General features: G+C 47.7%; 1 protein-coding gene across 8 annotated transcripts in view; it reads left to right on the top strand.

The window, feature by feature from the left end:
• Positions 1–20,421, top strand: part of Crtc1 (CREB regulated transcription coactivator 1) — a 77,755-nt gene that overhangs the window by 16,413 nt on the left and 40,921 nt on the right. The window lies entirely within an intron of this gene.

Genomic DNA, 20,421 nt, shown 5'->3' with positions numbered 1-20,421 from the left:
TCTCCACTATGACTGTAGGTTTTATTTTTTTAAATGCTTTTTAAATTTTTTTATTTTTTATAATTTATTTATTTGAGAGAGGGAAGGAGGGGGAGAGAGAGAGAATGGACACATTAGGGCTTCCAGCCACTGCAAACGAACTCCAGACGCATGCACTATCTTGTGCATCTGGCTTACATGGGTCCTGCAGAATTAAACTAAGGTCCTTTAGCTTTGCAGGCAAGTGCTTTAACCGCTAAGCCATCTCTTCGGCCCTGTTTTTTTCTTTTTTTTTTTTTTTTTTTGAGGCATAATCTTACTGTAGACCAGGCTGGCCTAGAACTCACTGTGATCATCCTCCTCAGCCTCTGGAGTTCTGGGATTAAAGGCATGTGCTACCACACCTGGCTTATTTATTCACTTAAAAAATATGTATTGTGTGCTGGAGAGATGGCTTAGTGGTTAAGCGCTTGCCTGTGAAGCCTAAGGACCCCAGTTTGAGGCTCGATTCCCCAGGACCCACATTGCACAAGGGGGCGCACGCATCTGGAGTTCGTTTGCAGTGGCTAGAAGCCCTGGTGCACCCATTCTCTCCCTCTCCCTCCCTCCCTCCCTCCCTCTCTCTCCCTCCCTCTCTCTCTCTCTCTCTCTCTCTGCCTCTTTCTCTCTGTGTCACTCTCAAATAAAATAAAATAAATAAAATTTTAAAAATATATTGTAAGGCCACCCTAAGACTGCAAAGTGAATTACAGGTCAGCCTAGGCTAGAATTGAGTCCCTGCCTTGGGGGAAAAAAAAAACCAACTATTTATTTTCATGCAGAGAGAAAGAGAATGGGTGTGCCAGGGCCTCCAGCCACTACAAATGAACTCTAGACATATATGCCACCTTGTGCCATCTAGTTTACGTGGTTACTGGGGAATCAAACCTGGGTCCTTAGGCTTAAACTGCTAAGCTTTCTCTCATTGTTGATCAGCCAGGGCATGAGGTGGTGCCTGTGGTATTGCTTGGCCCTCCCTGGACTGCAGACCTTGTGTGTTGAACATGTTGGGGGTCTGGTGGCTATCACTGCAGTGTCTCTGCAGACGTACTTACCAGTGCCCTCCCAGACCTCTAAGTTGAATGGACTCTCTATGCACCCACATGCTAATTCCTTATCAGCGACGTGATTGCAAACATTTTCTCTCCCGTGGGAACATGCCTTCTCCCTCACCCCATAGACGGGGCTTTTTGATACACAAATGTTTTTAATTTTGACAAAGTCCAATTTATGTATTTTTTCCTTTCGTTGCCTTGCATTTGGTGTCAGATCCAAGAATCTGTGCCAAGCCCAGCACTGGGAAGGTTTTTCCTCTCTTCTTTATCGTTTTTTGGGATCTGTATTTTTGGATTTGTAGATTTTGTTTTATGGTTTTTGTTATAGTTACGAAGTTATAGTTATATGTTTCGGGTTCGGCATCTTTCAGGCCCTTGATCCAATTGCAGCTTATTTTTGTACATGAAGTCGGGAGCCATCCAAATTCATTCCTTTGCATATGGAAATCTAATTTTCCCAGGGCTCTTTGTTGAAAAGGCTGTCCTTCCCCATCAAAGTTCTTGGCACAAATGTCAACAGTTATTTGATCATTTACGGGAGGGCTTGTTTCTGGACTATTATGTTGGTCTGTGCAACTTCTTTTTTGTATTGAGATACTGTCTCACTCTCTACTCTAGGCTGGTCTCATTTGTGACAGTCTTCCTGCCTTGATCCCCCCTAACAAGTACTGGGATGGATGAAGGACATGCATCACCTGGGCTGGTCATACATCTTCTGCATGCCAGTACCATGCTGCTTTGATAACTGTAGCTTTGCAGTGCATTCTGGGGTGGGGAAGTGGGAGCTGCCAACTTTGTTCTCTCCAAGGTTGTCTTGGCTTCTTGTGGTCCCTTGAGATACCATATGAAGCTTCATGTGGAATTTTTAATTTCCTGGAGATAAATATTGATGGGAGACTTTATTTTTCATTACTAGGGATCAAGCATAGGGTTTTAGAGGGCCTGATGGAATAGATCTTTCATCTCAGTTACTTGGGAAGCTGAGGGAGGGAGATCACAAGTTTGAGGCTTGCCTTGGGGTTATAGAGCAAATTCAAAGACAGCCTAGACAACTTAATAAGACCCTATCTCAAATAAAAAAATAAGCTGGGTGTGTGGCTCCATGGTAGAGCTCCTCCTGGAACCTTCAGTGAGGGGCTGGGGGCATGGCTTGCCGTAGAGTATACACATAGCTTTTTTTTTGAAGGTCCCTGGGTTCCATCCCTGGCACTGCAAAGCACAAAAAACAACCTGGGGACTGGAGAGATGGTTTAGTGGTTAAGGCACTTGCCTGCAAAGCCAAAAGATCCAGGTTTGATTCCCCAGGACCTACCTAAGACAGATGTACAAGGTGGTGCATACGTCTGGAGTTCGTTTGCAGTGGCTGGAGGCCCTGGTGCACCCATTTTTCCTCTCCCTCTCTCTTTACCATTTTCTCTCAAGTAAATAAATAAATAGCCAGGTATGTTGGCACATGCCTTTAATCCCAGTACGCTGGCAGCAGAGGCAGGAGGATCGTCAAGAGTTCAAGACCACCTTGAAACTACATAGTAAATTCCAGGTCAGCCTGGATTAGAGTGAGACCCTACCTGGAAAAACTCCAAAATAAAAAATATATATATTTAAAATCCAACTCAGGCTGGGCATGGTGGCGCATGCCTTTAATTCCAGCACTCGGGAGGCAGAGGTAGGAGGATTACCGTGAGTTCGAGGCCACTCTGAGACTACATAGTGAATTCCAGGTCAGCCAGAACCAGAGTAAGACCCTACCTCGAAAACCAAAAAAAAAAAGTTAAAAATCCAACTCAGTTCCTTACTCACACTACCCCAAATGCTCTACCAGTGAGCTGCACTCCAGTGCATGCATGGTTCAGATGTGGATAGGGTCAGTATTGATAAGTAGATGGATGTGATAATATTGATTCCTGCCGTGTAACAAGGCAAACACTTAACTGATATCTACCTCAATTTCCCTAAGAGGTGCTATGGATGGGGCTTACCCTGTCAGTATGTCAGCAACCATAGGACTGTCACTTGCTTAGTTGGTCTCCCGAGAGAGGGTGGCCAGGAGTAACTAGGAGAGGGGAGGGCTTTTCAGGGGGACTGAGGGACACTCCCAGCCCTGCTGTAGGCAGGTCATCAGGGAATGCAAGGGTCTGGTGGTGATAGAACAAAATGCCAAAGGGTTCCAGGTCCAGAGGCTCCAGTTAGGTAGTTGGTGGAGATCCTGATGTTGTGTGGATGGAATGGGGAGAGGCCTTGGGTCAATCTTGTGTTTTAGGAAAAGCTTGAGAAAAGGTGAGTGGAGGTGGTGAGGAGGCCAGGTGAAGGTGACAAGGTACTCAGGGGCTGCAGGACTACCAGATGGCCAGCCACACCAGGGACCTCATGATGTGGCTACTCGTAGTGTTCTAGCTGTGACATCCACTTTGAATCATGTACCCTTCTGGCAGGGCCTGTAGAAGAGGTATGGGGAAGGGACCGAGTGATAGTTGGAATGAGGGAGGCACCTGGGAGCTTAGCAGGGAAGATTCTGGAAGCAAGGCAGAAGTGGTTCTAGGGAGAAGGCTGACAGAAGAGGTGACATTGGCATGGGAAGAAGCCATGAGGAGACAGCAGTGTGGAGGCCAAGTGAGATCCTGAGTGGCCTTGGCATCCCTGGCAGCTGCCTTCCTCTCACTGCTGTGATAAGGGTCTTTGCAGTAAGGTCTCTAACCCCAGATTTGGACAGGACCATGGCCTTCTTGTACCAGAAACCCACATGTGGGAGACACAGTTATGTGGCAGAGGTAACTCTGGGAGCTTCTCCCACCTGTTCTCTGTTAGCCTGTCCTTGGAGTGGACACCTCTGCCCAGACCCCAACAAGGGCCCTAGGAGTGGTCTTACTCTTAAAGAACAAATGTCTTCTAGGTATCATGGGTGGCAGGGACTCTGGCCTTTCCTTTCCTGGGGGTGGGCAAGACAGTGGCAAGATGTTAGGAGGTGCAAAAGCAGGGGCTGAGGTAATAGAGCTGGGGCGGCCTTGGGCTTTGTACCCACAGGATTCCCCCCTGGGTAGTGGTTGGACAGCACCCCTCAGGGTGAGTTAACAAGTCCACCATAGGATGCATGCTGCTGTCATGGGAAACAGGCAGGTGACATGAGCTGGGGACAACAGCGATGCCTTTTGGAACTGTCTGGGGTATGAACTCAAGGCTTGAGTACAGGCCTGAAGATGGGGACATTGTGATGGAAGACTGCTCAGCTCTGTATGTGAGGCAGAGTGTGGGGTAGGCTGAAGCCTGGCAGACCTTGTCTCTGAGTCTCATCTGCTCTAAGAGGTTGCACTTGTGCCTGGAAGCCCTCCCATCTGTCCAGATGTCATTGGGTGTCAATCTGGAATGCTGCCTGGATTAGGGATCCTGTCCCTCTTCTAGGGCCCATGTTGCTCCCACATGGTCTCACTCAAGTGAGACACCTTGAGGCCCAAGCTCTCCTGAGGCCATAAGCTCACCTTGAACTCCTCCTTTTCCACCTTGGGGTGGCCTTCTCTCTTTAGTTACCCCCCCCCCCAGCATGCTCACCCTGAAATCCCAGGACATTTGTACTCACTGGGCTCCCTGCCTGGAGTGTGTCTCCAAGTCCCCCTTTCTCATTTTCAACCTGTTTCTGCTCAGCTTTCCAGAAGTCCTTTCCCTTTGCTGGCCCAGCCATTCACCCCAATGCCACCCATACTGCAGGTTTCCCCATGCCCCAGGGCCTCAGCTTCCCTTGCTGGGAACTTCCTGAGTCTCAATTTCCTGCCCAGCCTACTGTGCCCTGGTTGGGCTGGACCCTTGGGTGTGAGGGGCAGCTACAAGGTGCTGAAGGGACCTGGTTTTTTGAATGTTCCCTCCATGGGGACTCTGGGCAAGGCAAGTGGTGACCACACCCACAGAACCCCCTCACTTTGTTTATTTTTTTGAGGTAAGGTCTCACTCTAGCTTAGGCTGACCTGGAATTCACTATGTAGTCTCAGGGTGGCCTTGAATTCACAGAGATCCTCCTACCTCTGCCTTGCAAGTGGCTGGGATTAAAGGTGTGGACCACCATGCCTGGCCACCCCCTCTTTTTTTGGGGGGGGTTGTAGAGGTAGGGTTTTGCTTTGGCCCAGGCTGACCTGAAATTCACTATGTAGTCTCAGGCTGGCCTCAAACTTACAGTGATCTTCCTAAATCTGCCTCCTAAGTGCTGGGATTAAAGGCGTGCACCACCTCGCCTGACCATCCCCTCACTTTAAAAAGAATATTTTATTTTTATTTGTTAATTAATTAATTTTAGATAATGAACACATTAGGGTTTCTAGCTAGTGTAGACAAACTCCAGATGCATGTGTCACCCTGTGCATCTGGCTTACCTGGGTTCTGGGGAGTCGAAGCTAGATCTTTAGGCTTCACAAGCAAGCACCTTAAGCACTAAGGGATCTCTCCATCCCCTGTTTGTTGGTTGGTTGGTTGGTTGGTTTTTTTAAGGTAGGGTCTCCTTGTAGCCCAGTCTGACCTAGAATTCACTATGTAGTCTCAGGGTAGCTTTGAACTCCCAGCAATCTTCCTACCTCTGTCTCCTGAGTGCTGGGATTAAAAGTGTGTACCACCATGTCTGGCAGTTTGTTTTTTATTTTTAATTTTTTAGAGAGACAGAGAGATAGAGACACATACAGAGAGAATTGGTGCACCAGGGCTTCAGCCACTGACATGGAACTCCAGATGCTTGGTGGGCATGTGCAACCTTGTGCTTGCCTCACCTTTGTGTGTCTGGCTAACGTGGGATCTGGAGAGTCGAACATCCTTAGGCTTCACAGGCAAGTGCTTTAACTGCTAAGCCATCTTTCCAGCCATGCTTTTTGTTTTTTTTTTGTTTGTTTGTTTCTTTTTTTTGAGACAAACTCTCACTGTAGCTCAGGCAGACTTCCAACTTGCCATTCTCCTGCCTCAGCTTCCTAAGTGCTGAGATGAAAAGCCTGTCTACTGTGCTGGCTTCCCTGACTGATGAGAAGGCCCATGTCCAGTTCTGGCACTATCCTGTGCCCCAGGGATGGTTTTTCTGGAAGACTGGGGACATCTCAGAAAAGAAAGACATGTCCTTCTAGGTCTGGGTTCAGGCCATACAGCCCCTGAGATGACATGTAGCCACGGGTTACCTTGGCATTGATGGTCCAGGATGTGAGGGAGCCACAGCTTCTATTACCTAGGGTGGTCTGGGAGCTCCTGCTGCTTCCATAAATGGAAGGAGAAGCCAGTGATTCTCATGTGTAAATTGAGGAGAGGGGCTAGATTTTAAAGTCAGTCAGTTTTTTTTTAATTATTTTATTCATTTATTTGAAAGAAAGATGGAAAGAGAAAGGCAGATAGAGAGAGAATGGACACACCAGAGCGTCTAGCCACTGCAAATGAACTCCAGACACATACGAACTCCAGACACATCCTGAAGCTGTTTGCTCCTGTGCCAGGTACATGTTCTGATGTGGCCCATCTGGTCCCAGGGTCCCTGGGCTCTTGGAACATAGATACCATATCACCTAGCTGCCTAGAGGGGACCTTGAGTGGCCAAGAGTCCACATCACAAGTTGCTGTACTATTTCCACATGTAGATGCTGAGTTCTGGGATGAACCAAAATGGAACCCTCAGGTGACCAACACCAGAGAAGGATTTAAAGTATTTTGGTTTTTCAAGGTAGGGCTTCACTCTAGCTCAGGCTGACTTGGAATTCACTATGTGGTCTCAGGGTAGTCTCAAACTCATGTTGATTCATCTACCTCTGCCTCCTGCATGCTGGTATTAAAGGCATGCACCACCATGCCTGGGTTTAAGTATTTTTGATGGTGCTGAGGAAAGCACCCAGGACCTTGTGCATTCTAAAAGGCATTCTACCTTCTAGCCACGCCCCTTCTTCCCTGGGGATTCTAGGTGGGACTGTAACTCCCAGCCATGACCCCTCCCTCATTGGGTTTTCTTGGGGTTGGGGGCTCTACCTCCCAGCCATGTCCCCAGTTCTTTTCCTGTGGTTTTTTTTTTTTTTCCCCAGATAGGGTCTTATGCTAGCTCAGGCTGACCTGGAATTCACCATGTAGTCTCAGGGTGGCCTCAAACTCAGGGCAATCCTCCTACCTCTGCCTTCCTGAGTGCTGAGAATAGAGGTGTGTACCACCATACTGGCACCTTTTTAAAAAAATTATTTATTTATTTATATTGGGCAAGAAAGAGGCACATAGAAAATGGGTGTGCCAGGGCCTCCAGCCACTGCAAATGAACTCTAGACACATGCACACCCTTGTGCATCTGGCTTATGTGGGTCCTGGGAAATAGAATCTGGGTTCTAAGCCGGTTGTAGTGGTGCATGCCTTTAATCCCAGCACTCAGGAGCCAGAGGTAGGAGTATCACTGTGAGTTGGAGGCCACCCTGAGACTACGTAGTAAATTTCAGGTCAGCCTGGGCTAGAGTGAGACCCTACCTCAAAAAAAAAAAAAAAAAAAAAAAAAGAAAGAAAGAAAGAAAGAAAGAAAAAAGAGAGAAAGAAAGAAAAAATAAAGAAAAAGAACCTGGGAACCTAGGTCTTTAGGCTTTACCGGCAAACTCCTTAGCTGCTGAGCCATCTCTCCAGCCCTCCTAATACTTCTTTTTTTTAAAAAAAAAAATATTTACTTATTTGAGAGAGAATGAGAAAGAAGCAGAGAGAATGGGTGTGCCAGGGCCTCTAACCACTGCAAGTCAACTCCAGATGCATGTGCTACTTTGTGCATCTGTCTTTATGTGGGTACTGGGAAATCGAACCTGGGTCCTTTGGCTTTGCAGGCAAGTACCTTAACTACTAAACCATCTCTACAGCCCCCTCTTCTATTTCATTTCCATCATTTTCCTCCCATTATGCAGGTCTCGTGTAAGTAGAGTCAGCCACTGTGAGATGAATACCATGGCCACTTTGTGTCTTGAAGACAGTATTGTAAGCACCCCTCCTCTTCCTTTGGCTCTTACATTACCACCTCTTCTGCAATGGACCCTAAACCCTGGAGGGTGTGGTAGAGATGTTTCACTTAGTGCTGAGCACTCCACTGTTGCTTCTTTTTAGCACTATATGGTGCCTTTTTTTTTCTTGGTTTTTCAAGATAGGGTCTAGCCCAGGCTGATCTGTAATTCACTATGTAGTCTCAGACTGGCCTCAAACTCATAGCAATCCTCCTACCTTTGCCTCCTAAGTGCTGGGATTAAAGGTGTGTGTCACCAAGCCCAGCTTATGGTGACTTTTGAGTTATCACATTGGCTTCTCTAACCAAAAGTGAGGGTAGCATTAGTATGTGGACATAAACATCAGTATTAGGAGGGCAGTTCAGTGGGCATAATATATCCCTTTAACCAGACAATAGTAGCGCAGTTTCCCCTCTAGGGCTTATGACCTCCACTTTTTTGCTTGTTTTTTTTTTGTTTTTTGAGGTAGGGTTTCACTCTAGCCCAGGCTGACCAGGAATTCACTATGTAGTCTCAGGGTGACCTGGAACTCTTGGTGATACTCCTACCTCTGCCTCCTGAGTGTTGGGATTAAAGGCATGTGACACCACATCCAGCTGCAGCCATAGGCTTTTGATCAGATTTTCAGTACCAGGAGGAATTCCCTCCCATGGACTGGTCCTCAACTCCAATCAGAAAGCAGTTGGTTTCTTCCATAACAAACATGCCACCATTGCACCAGTTGGTACATTTGGCCTGGCTATCTAGCTATAAAGCTTGCAAAGATCACTGCTGGTTAAGACTGTTGATGACTTTTCTCCCCCAACATGCTGCATAGCTCTTTCCAGCACCATGACAGCAAGTCAACAGGGAGGAGGCTTCCAGCTCAGCTCTAGCTTGATGTGTCAGTGACCTGCAGCCCAAGCATGTGAAGTCTTCAGCAATGGGGTCTTACTATCTAGTTCTAGTGGGCAACCAGGGACCCCTCTGGCCAACAACTCACTTGAAGTTATCCCATCCCTGGCACTGAAATTTTTAGAGTAACAATTTGCGGCTTCTGGACACAACATTATCTACCTCTACAAGATACTTCTGCTCACACTTTTAACATATATATTATTAACTAACAAAGAAGTAGGTTTCTATAGGGCTTATTTATAAATCTTAAATTTTGGTTAATCCTCCTCCCACTTCCTCCTGTCTTCCATCCCTAACCCCTTATACCACTCCTCCTCCCCCCCTTGCAAGTACTCTGCCCTCCACTTAAACCTCTCCTGTACCTTCCTCTTAAGCCCTCCCATCTCTTCCTCCCTCAGCCCTTTTCTAGCTTCCTGGCCTCTACTACTGACTTTTGCTCCAACTCACATACAAATCTAAACATTTGAAGCTAGGATCCTTATGAAAGAAAATATTCAGCATTTGACTTTCTGATCCTGGTTTACTTCACTTAGTATAATCTTTTCCAGATTCATCCATTTCCCTGCAGATTTTAACTTTTGGTATGCATATACAGAAGTATGTTCCTTGCACACCCATGTAGGCAGAGGCGAGGTCAGGCATCCTTCTCCATTGCTCTTTTGCCTCATTTTCCTGAGATAGAGCCTCACTGTCGTAGTCAGTTTCATGATGCTGGATGAGCATCCAACCAGACAGTGTTTATGGGAAGAAGGGGTTTATTTCAAGTTTACAGATCCAGGGGAAGTTCATCAATGGCAGAAGAAGCTGGCTTTCTTGCATAGATCCAAGCAGAGAGAAGAACCACCAGCAGCTAGCAAACACCAAAAAGCAGAGAGCAGGAGCCCCAGAGCTCAGACTGCTCTCCATACCTTTGGGCTAGAGTTCAGACTTGCCCCCAGTGACACACCCCCTGCAGCAGGGGTCTACCTGCTAGGGGCTAAAGCTGCAAACTATTTTAATAAAAGTCCTGGTTCTATGGGGAGCATATATTCAAACTACCATACAGTGGGTATGGACCTTCCCATTATTTTGATTTGCATGGCTGACCAGGGAGCCCCAGAGATGCTCCTCTTTCTGTCCTCTCACCACTGGGGTCACAGGCATGCATAGGCCCCCTGGCCACTGGGGTCATAGGCATGTATAACCCCCCTCACCACTGGGGTCACAGGCATACATAGCCCCCCTTACCACTGGGGTCAAAGGCATGCATAATCCCCCTCACAGTCCCCCTCACTGCTGGGGTCACAGGCATGCATAGCTTTTCACATAGGTGCTGGAGATCCAACCCAGGTCTCCTGCTTGGATGGCTGAGCCATCTCCCCAGCCCAAATTGACCATCTTAAAGTATATAGTTCAAGCTGGGCGTGGTGACACACACCTTTAATCCCAGCACTTGAGAGGTGGAGGTAGTAGATCGCCATGAGTTCGAGGCCACCCTGAGAATACAGAGTGAACTCCAGGTCAGCCTGGGATAGAGTGAGGCCCTACCTCAAAAAAAAAAAAAAAAAAAAAAAAAAAAGGGTATAGTTCAATGCCATTCAGTGTGGTCCCCATGTAGCATAACTAGCACCACTATTTAGTTCTAGAACATTCCATACCTCCAACAGAAGCCCTTTCACAATCAGCAGTCACTGTCACTCCTCCTCCCCAGCCCTTGAAAGCCATTAATGTGCTTCCTGTGTTTGGAGTTAGTGTGGATAAAACCATTCACTGTGTGGCCTTTGTGTCTGCCTTCTGTCACTCAGTATCATGTTTTCCAGGTTCCTCCACGTATGGTGTGTATGTTCCTTTCCTTTTCATGACCAAGTAATATTCCCATCTGTGCATATAGCACTAGCCATGAATCTGTTGGTGGAAACTGGCTTTCCCTCCTTTTTGGCCCCTACATGCCATGCTGCTGTGAGAGTGAGTGTAAATGTGTAACTGAGCTTCATGTCTTGAAGTGCCACACAGGCCAGCTGTATTTGAGACACAACAGAATCCACTGTGGGGTTCTACAGGGAGAGTAACAGGAGCAATATCCACAGTAGCAATATGTGCAGAGTGATCTGTCCAGGCCAGGCCTCTGACAAGGTTGTGGAGGCAGCTGGGCACTGAGACCATAGAGGCTGGGGCTGGGTTATGATGTTGGGAGCCATGAGAGAGAGCAGAGCAGGGATGTGGCCACCTGTCTGCTCTGCTTTCCCTGTGTCACAGGCCTGGCTACTGCTCTGAGGCTGCCGCTGTCTCTCCCACATGGTGACTCCTGTGATCTGGCTGAGTGTCTGCATGACCAAGGAGGTCCTACCAGGTCAAATCCTCAGGCTGGAGCAGTCTAGCTGGGACTGTCAGCGGCCTGGGATGGGGTACGGCATGGAGGTGCCCATAGGGCCCCACATGCAGAGTGACTTTCCATGCTATTATGTAACCATGCACTGAGCTCTGTCTAAAACTGCAGCATTCAAGCTATTTCGGGCCATGGTCATGGGGTGTCTCGCCTGTGTCTTATCTTCCCTTGGCCTGTTACTGTGGGGAGGCTGTGGGTGCTGCAGAGACAAATTCAGACTGGATTCAGGAAGACTGCATGGCAGCATGTGACAACCATTTTACAAGCCATTTGACATGCTGGGTTTTTGGTCCCCAGGCCATAGGAGGCCCAGCCACCACCACCAGCACTATAGCCATGGCATCTGGTGGCCCCTGGCCAGGTACCTGTCAGAAATAGATTTTGATGCTCTAGAGAGCAGCAATGTGAATGGCTGGCCTGGACTCTGAACCCTGCAGGACAGAGACCATGGGGAGGCACACTGTACGAGAGGCTTTGCTGGTGGCTGGCATGATTCCACCGAGACAAGATTTGAGTTTGACCCGTGGGAAGGGTTTGCTGTCCCCACAACAGCTACAGTTGTGTGCTTGTCCAGTCCAGAGGCCAGCCTACATGAGGGGGTGTCCTAGCCTGAGGGCAGAAGCAGCAAGACTTAGAATTCTCTCTACACTGGGCAGGGGAAAATGGCTCAGCAGTTAAAGGTACTTGCTTGCAAGGTCTGCCAGACTGGGTTCAATTCCCCAGTATCCACATAAAGTCGATGCACAGAGGGGTACATGCATCTGGGGTTTGCTTGCAGTGGCAGGAGACCCTAGCTCGCCCATATTCACTCTCACCTTATAAATGAAATAAATAAATACTTTTTTTTTGTTTGTTTGTTTGTTTTTAAGGTAGGGTCTCACTCTAGTCCCGGCTGACCTGGAACTCACTATGTAGTCTCAGGGTGGCCTCCAACTCATGGTGATCCTCTTACCTCTGCCTCCCTAGTGCTGGGATTAAAGGCGTACACTACTACGCCCAGCTTAAATACTTTTAAAATACTTATTTATTTGAGGGGCTGGAGAGATGGCTTAGCGGTTAAGCGCTTGCCTGTGAAGCCTAAGGACCCCGGTTCGAGGCTTGGTTCCCCAGGTCCCACGTTAGCCAGATGCACAAGGGGGTGCACGCGTCTGGAGTTCGTTTGCAGAGGCTGGAGGCCCTGGCGCGCCCATTCTCTCTCTCTCCCTCTATTTGTCTTTCTCTCTGTGCCTGTCTCTCTCAAATAAATAAATTAAAAAAAAATTAAAAAAAAAAATACTTATTTGAGAGAGAAAGTGGTAGAGATAGAATGGGCACACCAGGGCCTGTAGCCACTGCAAACAAACTCCAGACACGTGTGCCACCTTGTGTACCTGGCTAATGTGGATACTGGTTACCTGGGTCTTTAGGCTTCGCAGGCAAACACCTTAACCACTGAGCCATCTCTCTAGCCAAATAAATAAATAAAACATTTAAAAATGATTTCTCGGAGGTAGGTGGATTGCTGTGAGTTCAAGGCCACTCTGAGGCTATGTAGTGAATTCCAGATCAGCCTGGGCTACAGTGAGACCCTACCTTAAAAAAAAAAAAAAAAAAAAGAACTAGCTGGGTATGGTGGCGCACACCTTTAATCCCCGCACTCTGGAGGCAGAGGTTGGAGGATTGCCGTGAGTTCAAGGCCACCCTGAGCCTACATAGTGAATTCCAGGTTGGGCTAGAGTGAGACCCTACCTCAAAAAAAAAAAAAAAATTCTCTCTCCTTGCTCAATGTAACACATTCACACATACCTGCACAGCCACACACACAGGTGATCTCATGCACTCACGTGTACCCATGTATGAACACACATATGCATATACATACACATACATGCTCTGTACACACCCACTCATACAATGCATACTTGCATAAATGTGCTCCCACTCACAAGCATACCCAAAAGCACACTATCACACACTCAGGCACACATTCACACATATGTGCATGCACCCTGATACTCATGTTTAGATATGCACACACACTCATTTCTTTACCCAGAGCCCAGGCTGGCTTCTCTGAGCTGCTGTGCCAAGTCACTATAAACTAGGCACTGAAAATGACAGACAGTTTTTCAGGTTCAGGAGGACCAAATCCCTCACCTTTAGTCAGCCACCTTGGTTCCCCTGGAGGCTTCTTCCATCTCTATTGCTGTATGTGGCCACAGGTGGCCTAGGCTGGTGGCATGTTCTGTCCTTCTGTTATGGGACTTAGGTCACCCAGTTTTGTGCAGCTTTGGCCTACCTAATTGCATCTGTAAAGATCTGTATCCCCATTAGGTCCTAATCGCAGGCATTTAAGTTAGGGTGCAGGTATTTTAAAATTTTATTTATATTTATTTTGGATTTTTACTCCTTTTTTTTTGACCTGGAGCTCACTCTATAGTCTCAAGGTGGCCTCAAACTCAAGGTGATTCTCCTACCTCTGCCTCTCAAGTGCTGGGTTTAAAAGCATGAGCCACCATGCCCTTTTTGTTTATTTTGTTTTGTTTCCAGGTAGGGTCTTGCTCAAGCCCAGGCTAGGCTGGAATTAAGTATGTAGTTTCAGGATGTCCTTGAACTCACAGTGATCCTGATACCTCTGTCTCTCAAGTGCTGGGATTAAAGGTGTGTGCCACTCTGCCTGGCTCTTTTTTTTTTTTTTTTTTTGAGACAGGGTCTCGTGTGGCTCTGACTGGCCTCAATTCACTGTAGCTGAAGATGACCTTGAACTCCTGGTCCACCTACTTCCACCATCCAAGTGCTGAGATGCTAGGCATATACCACCATGCTTTACTTTAAACACACACATTTTGGGGGGACACAGAAGCCTAGAGATTTACTAACAAGTCCTCAGTGTCCCTGAGTTCCCAGAGTTGTCTGTGACCCAACACTGACACACACTTGAGGCCCCTGTGCCAGAGCACCAAGATACAGGGCCAGATACCTGTCACTTGTTCCCCCAAGTCCATGTGGCAGCACCACTGTGGCTCAAAGTACCAGAGTTTGATGGTAGGGATGGTTCCTGGGGGTTTTGGGTCCAGGGCAGAGTCCCCAGCAGTGGGCTGGCTGCTCATCAGCTGGCTTCACATTGCAGATGGCAGAGTTCTGGAAATTGAGGTGTCCACTCAGTATTCCCACCTTGTTACCATTTGTCTGGGGGGCAAGGACAGAAACCTAAGGTACAGGCCCCTGCTGGTCAGAGCAGCCTGGGAGAAGACTGGATGTAGGGGCACAGACCTGTGATCCTAGCACTCTGGAGGCTGAGGCTGAAAGATTGCCCAGAGTTCCAAAAGAGCCTGTATTAAAACAACAACAAAATGTAAGAGGAAAAAACAGCGTCTATGCATAGTGAGGGGACCCTGTGATGGGCTGGCTATGGCTCCAGAGGGGTTAGAGCCACTTATGTTGCAGCCCAGCCACTCACTGCCACTTGGTCTTAGCTTTGGCCTCTACAGGAAGGGGAGGTGGAGCCATGTGGATGAAGGTTCTGGGGTGTGTTAGCAAATTGCGTGAAACGCTGGGAAGTCATTCTGTACTCAGTACTTGGGGCCAAAGTCTGACATCAAAGCCTGAGCTGGGCTGTGCTCCTGCCTAAGACTCAGGAGGGTCCTTGCAGTCTCCTCTAGTCTCTGGGATCTTGGGTATTCCCTGGCCTGAGGTCACATCCCTGCCTTTCTACTCTGTGTGTGTCCCTTCTGTTTCTGAAAGGATAGTAGCCATTGGCTTTAGGTTCCTCAGGAGAATCCGGGGTGATTACTTCCCTAGGTCACTTAAGTTTGTGCTGCTTTGACACAGTACCTGAGGTAATCCACTTAAGAAGACAGTGTCATTGTAGTTCCGGGTTTGGAGGTCTCATCCATGGTCACTAGCTCTGTGGTGCTGGGCCAGTGGTGAGGTGGTGTGTCATGCTGGAAAGTGTGCTGGAGAAAGCTGTTTACTTCCTGTCCAGCAGGAAGCAAAGGGAGGAAAGGAGGGGCTGGAGATGAGAGACTTTCAGAGTCCCTAGTGAGAGTCCTAGGGAGATGGATCAGTGGTTGAAGGCACTTACTTGCAAAGCCTGCTGGCCAGGTTCAATTCCCCAGCCAGCCACATAAGGCCAGAGAGACATTTGTTTGTAGCAGCAAGATACCCTGGTGTGTATGTGTGCACGCACATGCGCACACCCCCCCCACACACACACACAAATACACACATGAATTTTTAAAAAGCCCCTGGTGACCTACTTCCTCCAGCTAGGCCCCACCTTGTTCTTCTACCCCATAATGCCATCATGTGGATTAGCACAGCAATGATTTTAGATCGCTCAGATTGGCATCTGGGGACTAAGCCTTTAACACTTGACCCTTTTGGGGGACATTTTGTACAATGACCATACCATTCACTGAGGTCCATCTTCAGTGACCTTTTTCCCAATTAAGGTCACAGTGTCAGGGTCCAGTGATGAAAACCTGAGTCTGTCATTATAGAGACACAAGTGAAAGTGTTACCCTATCTAGGGCTAATGGCACCCTGTGGGAGCAATGTATTCACACTGTTCCCCCTCTCTCTTGCTTACATCAGTCCCCTAAGGCCCCTCAACACATCACCTGTCTTTGGGTGTGTCCCTCTCTGTCCTCATTGCTGCACACACCTCTGTGTCACCCATCCTCTCTCCTTGGTCCCTGTGACTGATGTCGAAGTATAGACCTCATGTCCCAATGTGCCTGTGTCCCCTGCTCTTCCCAGCCCCCCCCCCCCCCCCGCTGGGCGTCCCTGCATTGGGGACAGTTTGGCTTTACTCCAAACCCATCTTATGCAGGGGACTTCCCACAGGGACCTTCTTGCTTCCTTCCAACACTGGTGCCCATGCCCAAGTATGCACAGCCTCAAGTCTGCAGCCTGGATGCTTCCGGCTCTTCTTTCTCCAGAGTGATGCAAGACTGTCTGGTATATAAATCTGTGCTGGGCTGTTTCCCACAGGACTCTTCCAGAAGTGGGATTACAGGGTTGGGGTCAGTACATTGCACAGACTCTTGGCACACACAGCCAAGAGGTTCCACTGGGGCTCCACCACCTGCCTCCATGAGGCTGGTCATCCTGCCTGTGCTGAGATAAGTCAGCCTTGCTTCCCTGCAACAGTGAAGGAAACTAAGTCACAGTGTGTGTGTGGGGAGGGGGGTGCTGCCGCACCAAGGCCCATTGGGCTATTTGCCTTCCTAGGATGGCTGTGAGCAAGGATTTGCAGGTGACTGGGATATGGTGACAGTAGGGGGTTGAAGGGTTCCCAGAAGCTTATGTCTGACCAGGACCTGTGAATGTGACTTCATCGAAAATTCATATCTTCTTTAATTTAATTTAGTTAGCTGGGTGTGGTGGTGCATGCCTAATCCCAGCACTCGGGAGGCAGAGGTAGGAGGATCACTGTGAGTTTGAAGCCACCCTGAGACTACATAGTGAATTTCAGGTCAGCCTAGACTACAGCGAGATGCTACCTAGAAAAAAAATTAATTAATCAGTGTGTATATGTATGTATGTGCATGGGCACACTCAGGACTTTTGCCCCTACAAACAAAGTTAGCCACATACATTGGCAGGCCGTGTGTGTGTGTGGGGGGGTTGGTTGGTTGTTGTGAGGGGGTACACCAGGGCCTCTTGATACTGCAAACAAACATCTGGAATACCAGAGACTTGTGCCACTTTTTATGTCTGGCTTACATGAATAGCTGGGGAATTGAACCTAGAGTGGTAGACTTTGCAAGCCATGTGCCTTTAATTGCCAAGCCATCTCTAGTCCTCCCCTTTTTTGAAGCAGGGTCTTATGTACCTCAGGAGTAACCTCACATTTGCTGTATAGCTCACGCTGGATTTGAACTGATCCTGTGTCCACCTTCCCCAGGCTGTGGTGTCACCACTCCAGTTTGATTTTTTTTCTTCTTTCTTTTGTGAAGCAGGATGGACCCAGAACCCTGTGCTTGCTTGGCAAGTGTTCTGTGGCTGAGCTATGCCCCAGCTCCTCATTCTTTGTTTCTGCTTCTGGCACAAAATTGCTTTAACCATGTCTGAATCCCAGTTCCCAGCTTCATCATCTTCCTTGCAGCCCAGGCTGGGCAGTGCTGAGAGTCACCACATTCTGCCGCCTGGGATTAAAAGTATCTAAGGTCTGGATTGTCTCAGATCCTGGAGCCAAGTAGCTTTCACAGGCAGTCTTCCTTAGAGAAGCATGCTTGTCATCCCAGTACTTGGAAGGCTGAGGCAGGAGGATTGTCACAAGTTCCAGGCCAACCTGAGCTACGTGAAACCCTGTCTCAAAAACAAAACAAAGCCCCCAACACCTCAGCACTGAAGCAGACCAAAAATGAACCCAACATGGCTCAGGGAAATCTTGCGGAAGAGGGGCCGGAAAGAATGTCAGAGTTACATGTTGGGTCATGATTTGCAGAGACATTTATCATACTAATAACTGGGGGCTAACTCCACAATGCACGACCCATTTTCATTAACAAGGAGGGTCTAATGGGAGGGGGTAGATCACAGATGAGCCTAAATAATGGTACCAAACTGCCTGTATTCACTGAAATGAAAACTAATAAATTAAATTTAAAAAAAATAAATAAATAAAGGGATGAGCCACTATGCCTGGATAGCAATGAGGATTTTAATATACATTATTTAAAAGGTATTTTGATTTTATTTCTGTAATTATGTATTAACATACTTATATTTCCCAGTAATATTTGGCAACTCGGTGCATCAAAAAATGTCACAAAACACATTTGGAATCTGCATGTATTTGTTTTCCCAATATATTTAAAATAATGCACATTGATTAATAAACCTTTTTTATGTTCTCTGTTAAAAAAAACAAACAAAAAAAAAAAAAACAAAGGCTAGGGAGATGGCTCAGCAGTAAAAAGCATTTACTTACAAAGCCTGCCAGTCCAGGTTTGGTTTCCCAGTATCCACGTAGAGCCAGATGCAGAAAGTAGTACAAATATTTGTTTGCAGAGGCAGGAGGCCCTGGTATGCCCATGCTTATTCTCTCTTTCTTTTTATCTGTTGTAAATAAAAATAATTTAAAAAAACAAAGCGAAACAAAAACTAAAGTTGAAAATAGTAGTGACACCTGTCATAGGCACTTGGGAGGTAGAGACAGGAGGATCAGAAGTTCAAAGTCATCCTTGGCTATATAGTGGTATTTTAAAAAAATGTGTGTGTGAAGTCGGGCCTGGTGGCACACACCTTTAATCCCAGCACTCTGGAGGCAGAGGTAGGAGTATTGCCGTGAGTTTGAGGCCACCCTGAGACTACCAAATGAATTCCAGGGGAGCCTGAGGTGGAATGAAACCCTACATCGAAAAACCAAAAAAAAAAAAAAAAGGTATTTGTGTGGGTAGGGTGAGAACATGTGTGCCATGGCTTGTATGTGGACAACTTCAGGTTTTGGTTCTCACCTTCTATCTTGTTAGACGGACGCAGAGTCTCTGTTCACCCACAGCTGGCCCATGACCCTTCAGGGATCCTCCTGTCTCCACTTCTTATCTCAGAGTAGGTACCATGGAATTACAAAAGTGTGCTGTTGCATCCGGCTCTATGTGGATTCCAGGCATACACGCTTAGGTCATCACCCTTGTGCAGCAAGCGCTTTATCAAATGAGCCACCTCCTCTGTCCAGTAATGAGTTTGAGGACAACCTGGACTGCATAAGACCTGAGCCAGTGACTGCTAGATTTTTTACTCCCCCATCCATGTTCCTCCATTATCTCCCAAGAGCCACCCTGAGGGTCCTTGACTCCCTAGCCCTGCCCTGAGCTTCCTGTGACCCCTTGGCCTGGAATACTAGCCACTTCTCCCTGCAGTGCCCTGTGTCACAGTTCTGACCCCACCTCCCCAGCTCAGTGGCATAGTTCCTTTGGGAATCTGTATAACAAAGTACCACAGACTGACCAGGTGGCTGTGCTCAAGAAATTGATAGTGTGGCTGTGGCAGGGGCCCAGCCCCATAGTTAAGATGTGTTCAGGGCTTGGTCTTTCTTTCTTCAGCCTGGCTCATGGCTTCCTGTTGCTCCAGCTATCCTGACTGTCCCTTGTCTTGTGGCCACACTAGAGTGATCTCCAGTCTCTGTTTCTGTCCTCACTTAGCCTTTTCTCCGTGTTCCTTTGTCCCCTACTTAGATCCAGGCTGACCTAATTTTCAAAACTTTAGGTACATCTGCAGAGACTCTAGTTTCAACTTGATCACTTTCTGAGATTTGTGTGGGCATAAATTTTGGGAGGACATGATTTAGTGTTGCATGGGTACTGAGCCAATTCACCATGAGCTGCCCAACTTGAAACCCCATATAGTCCATGCATGGTGTTGAGGTGCCTTGCAACCACCAGGCCCCCTCCTTGTAACCACAGGCCTCCTGCTGGATCCCCTCAGCAGGCACTGAGTCCAGAAAGTTGCCCAGTGTTTCCTGTGTCTGTGCTGAGTCATCCCATGGCCCCCCAAGCAGGTATAGCTGGTCAGCCCCGCACTGCAGTCCAGCCATGCCAGAGCTCAGCTCTGCCTTGTGCTCTGGGCTTCTACAGGGAGAACCATGGCATCTTTTGGCTCTGCAGATGGAGGATTCCCTCAGAGGACATGGAGTATGAGGCCGTTCTGGGCTCCCCATCTCACCTATGGCTGCCGCTTATGTGGGGATTGGGGACGTGTCCACACCACAGTGTAAGTGGAGGACCAAGAACAAGCCCAGAGTGTCCCACCTTGTTTGAGACAGGGTTTCTCTCTACTTTTAAATATTTATTTATTTATTTATTTGAGAGAGAAAGTATAGGTACACCAGGGCTTCTTGCCCCTATAAAGGACCTGGTTTTATATGGGTCCTCAGAATTGAATCCAGACCACAGGCTTTGCAAGCAAGTGTCTTTAATTGCTGAGCGCTGAGCTTTTCCCTAGCCCTGGGTTTTTTTTTTGTTTGCTTTTTTTTTTCGAGGTAGGGTCTCACTCTAGCCCAGGCTGACCTGGAATTCACTATGTAGTCTCAGGGTGGCCTCAAACTCATATCTCTGCCTCCCCAGTGCTGGTATTAAAGGTATGTACCACCACACCCGGCCCCACTTGTATTTTGATGTTATTTTTCCCCCTCATC

Source organism: Jaculus jaculus, chromosome 1 (genome assembly GCF_020740685.1).
Source record: "Jaculus jaculus isolate mJacJac1 chromosome 1, mJacJac1.mat.Y.cur, whole genome shotgun sequence".
NCBI lineage: Eukaryota > Metazoa > Chordata > Mammalia > Rodentia > Dipodidae > Jaculus > Jaculus jaculus.
This window is presented reverse-complemented; position numbering and strand designations above follow the sequence as displayed.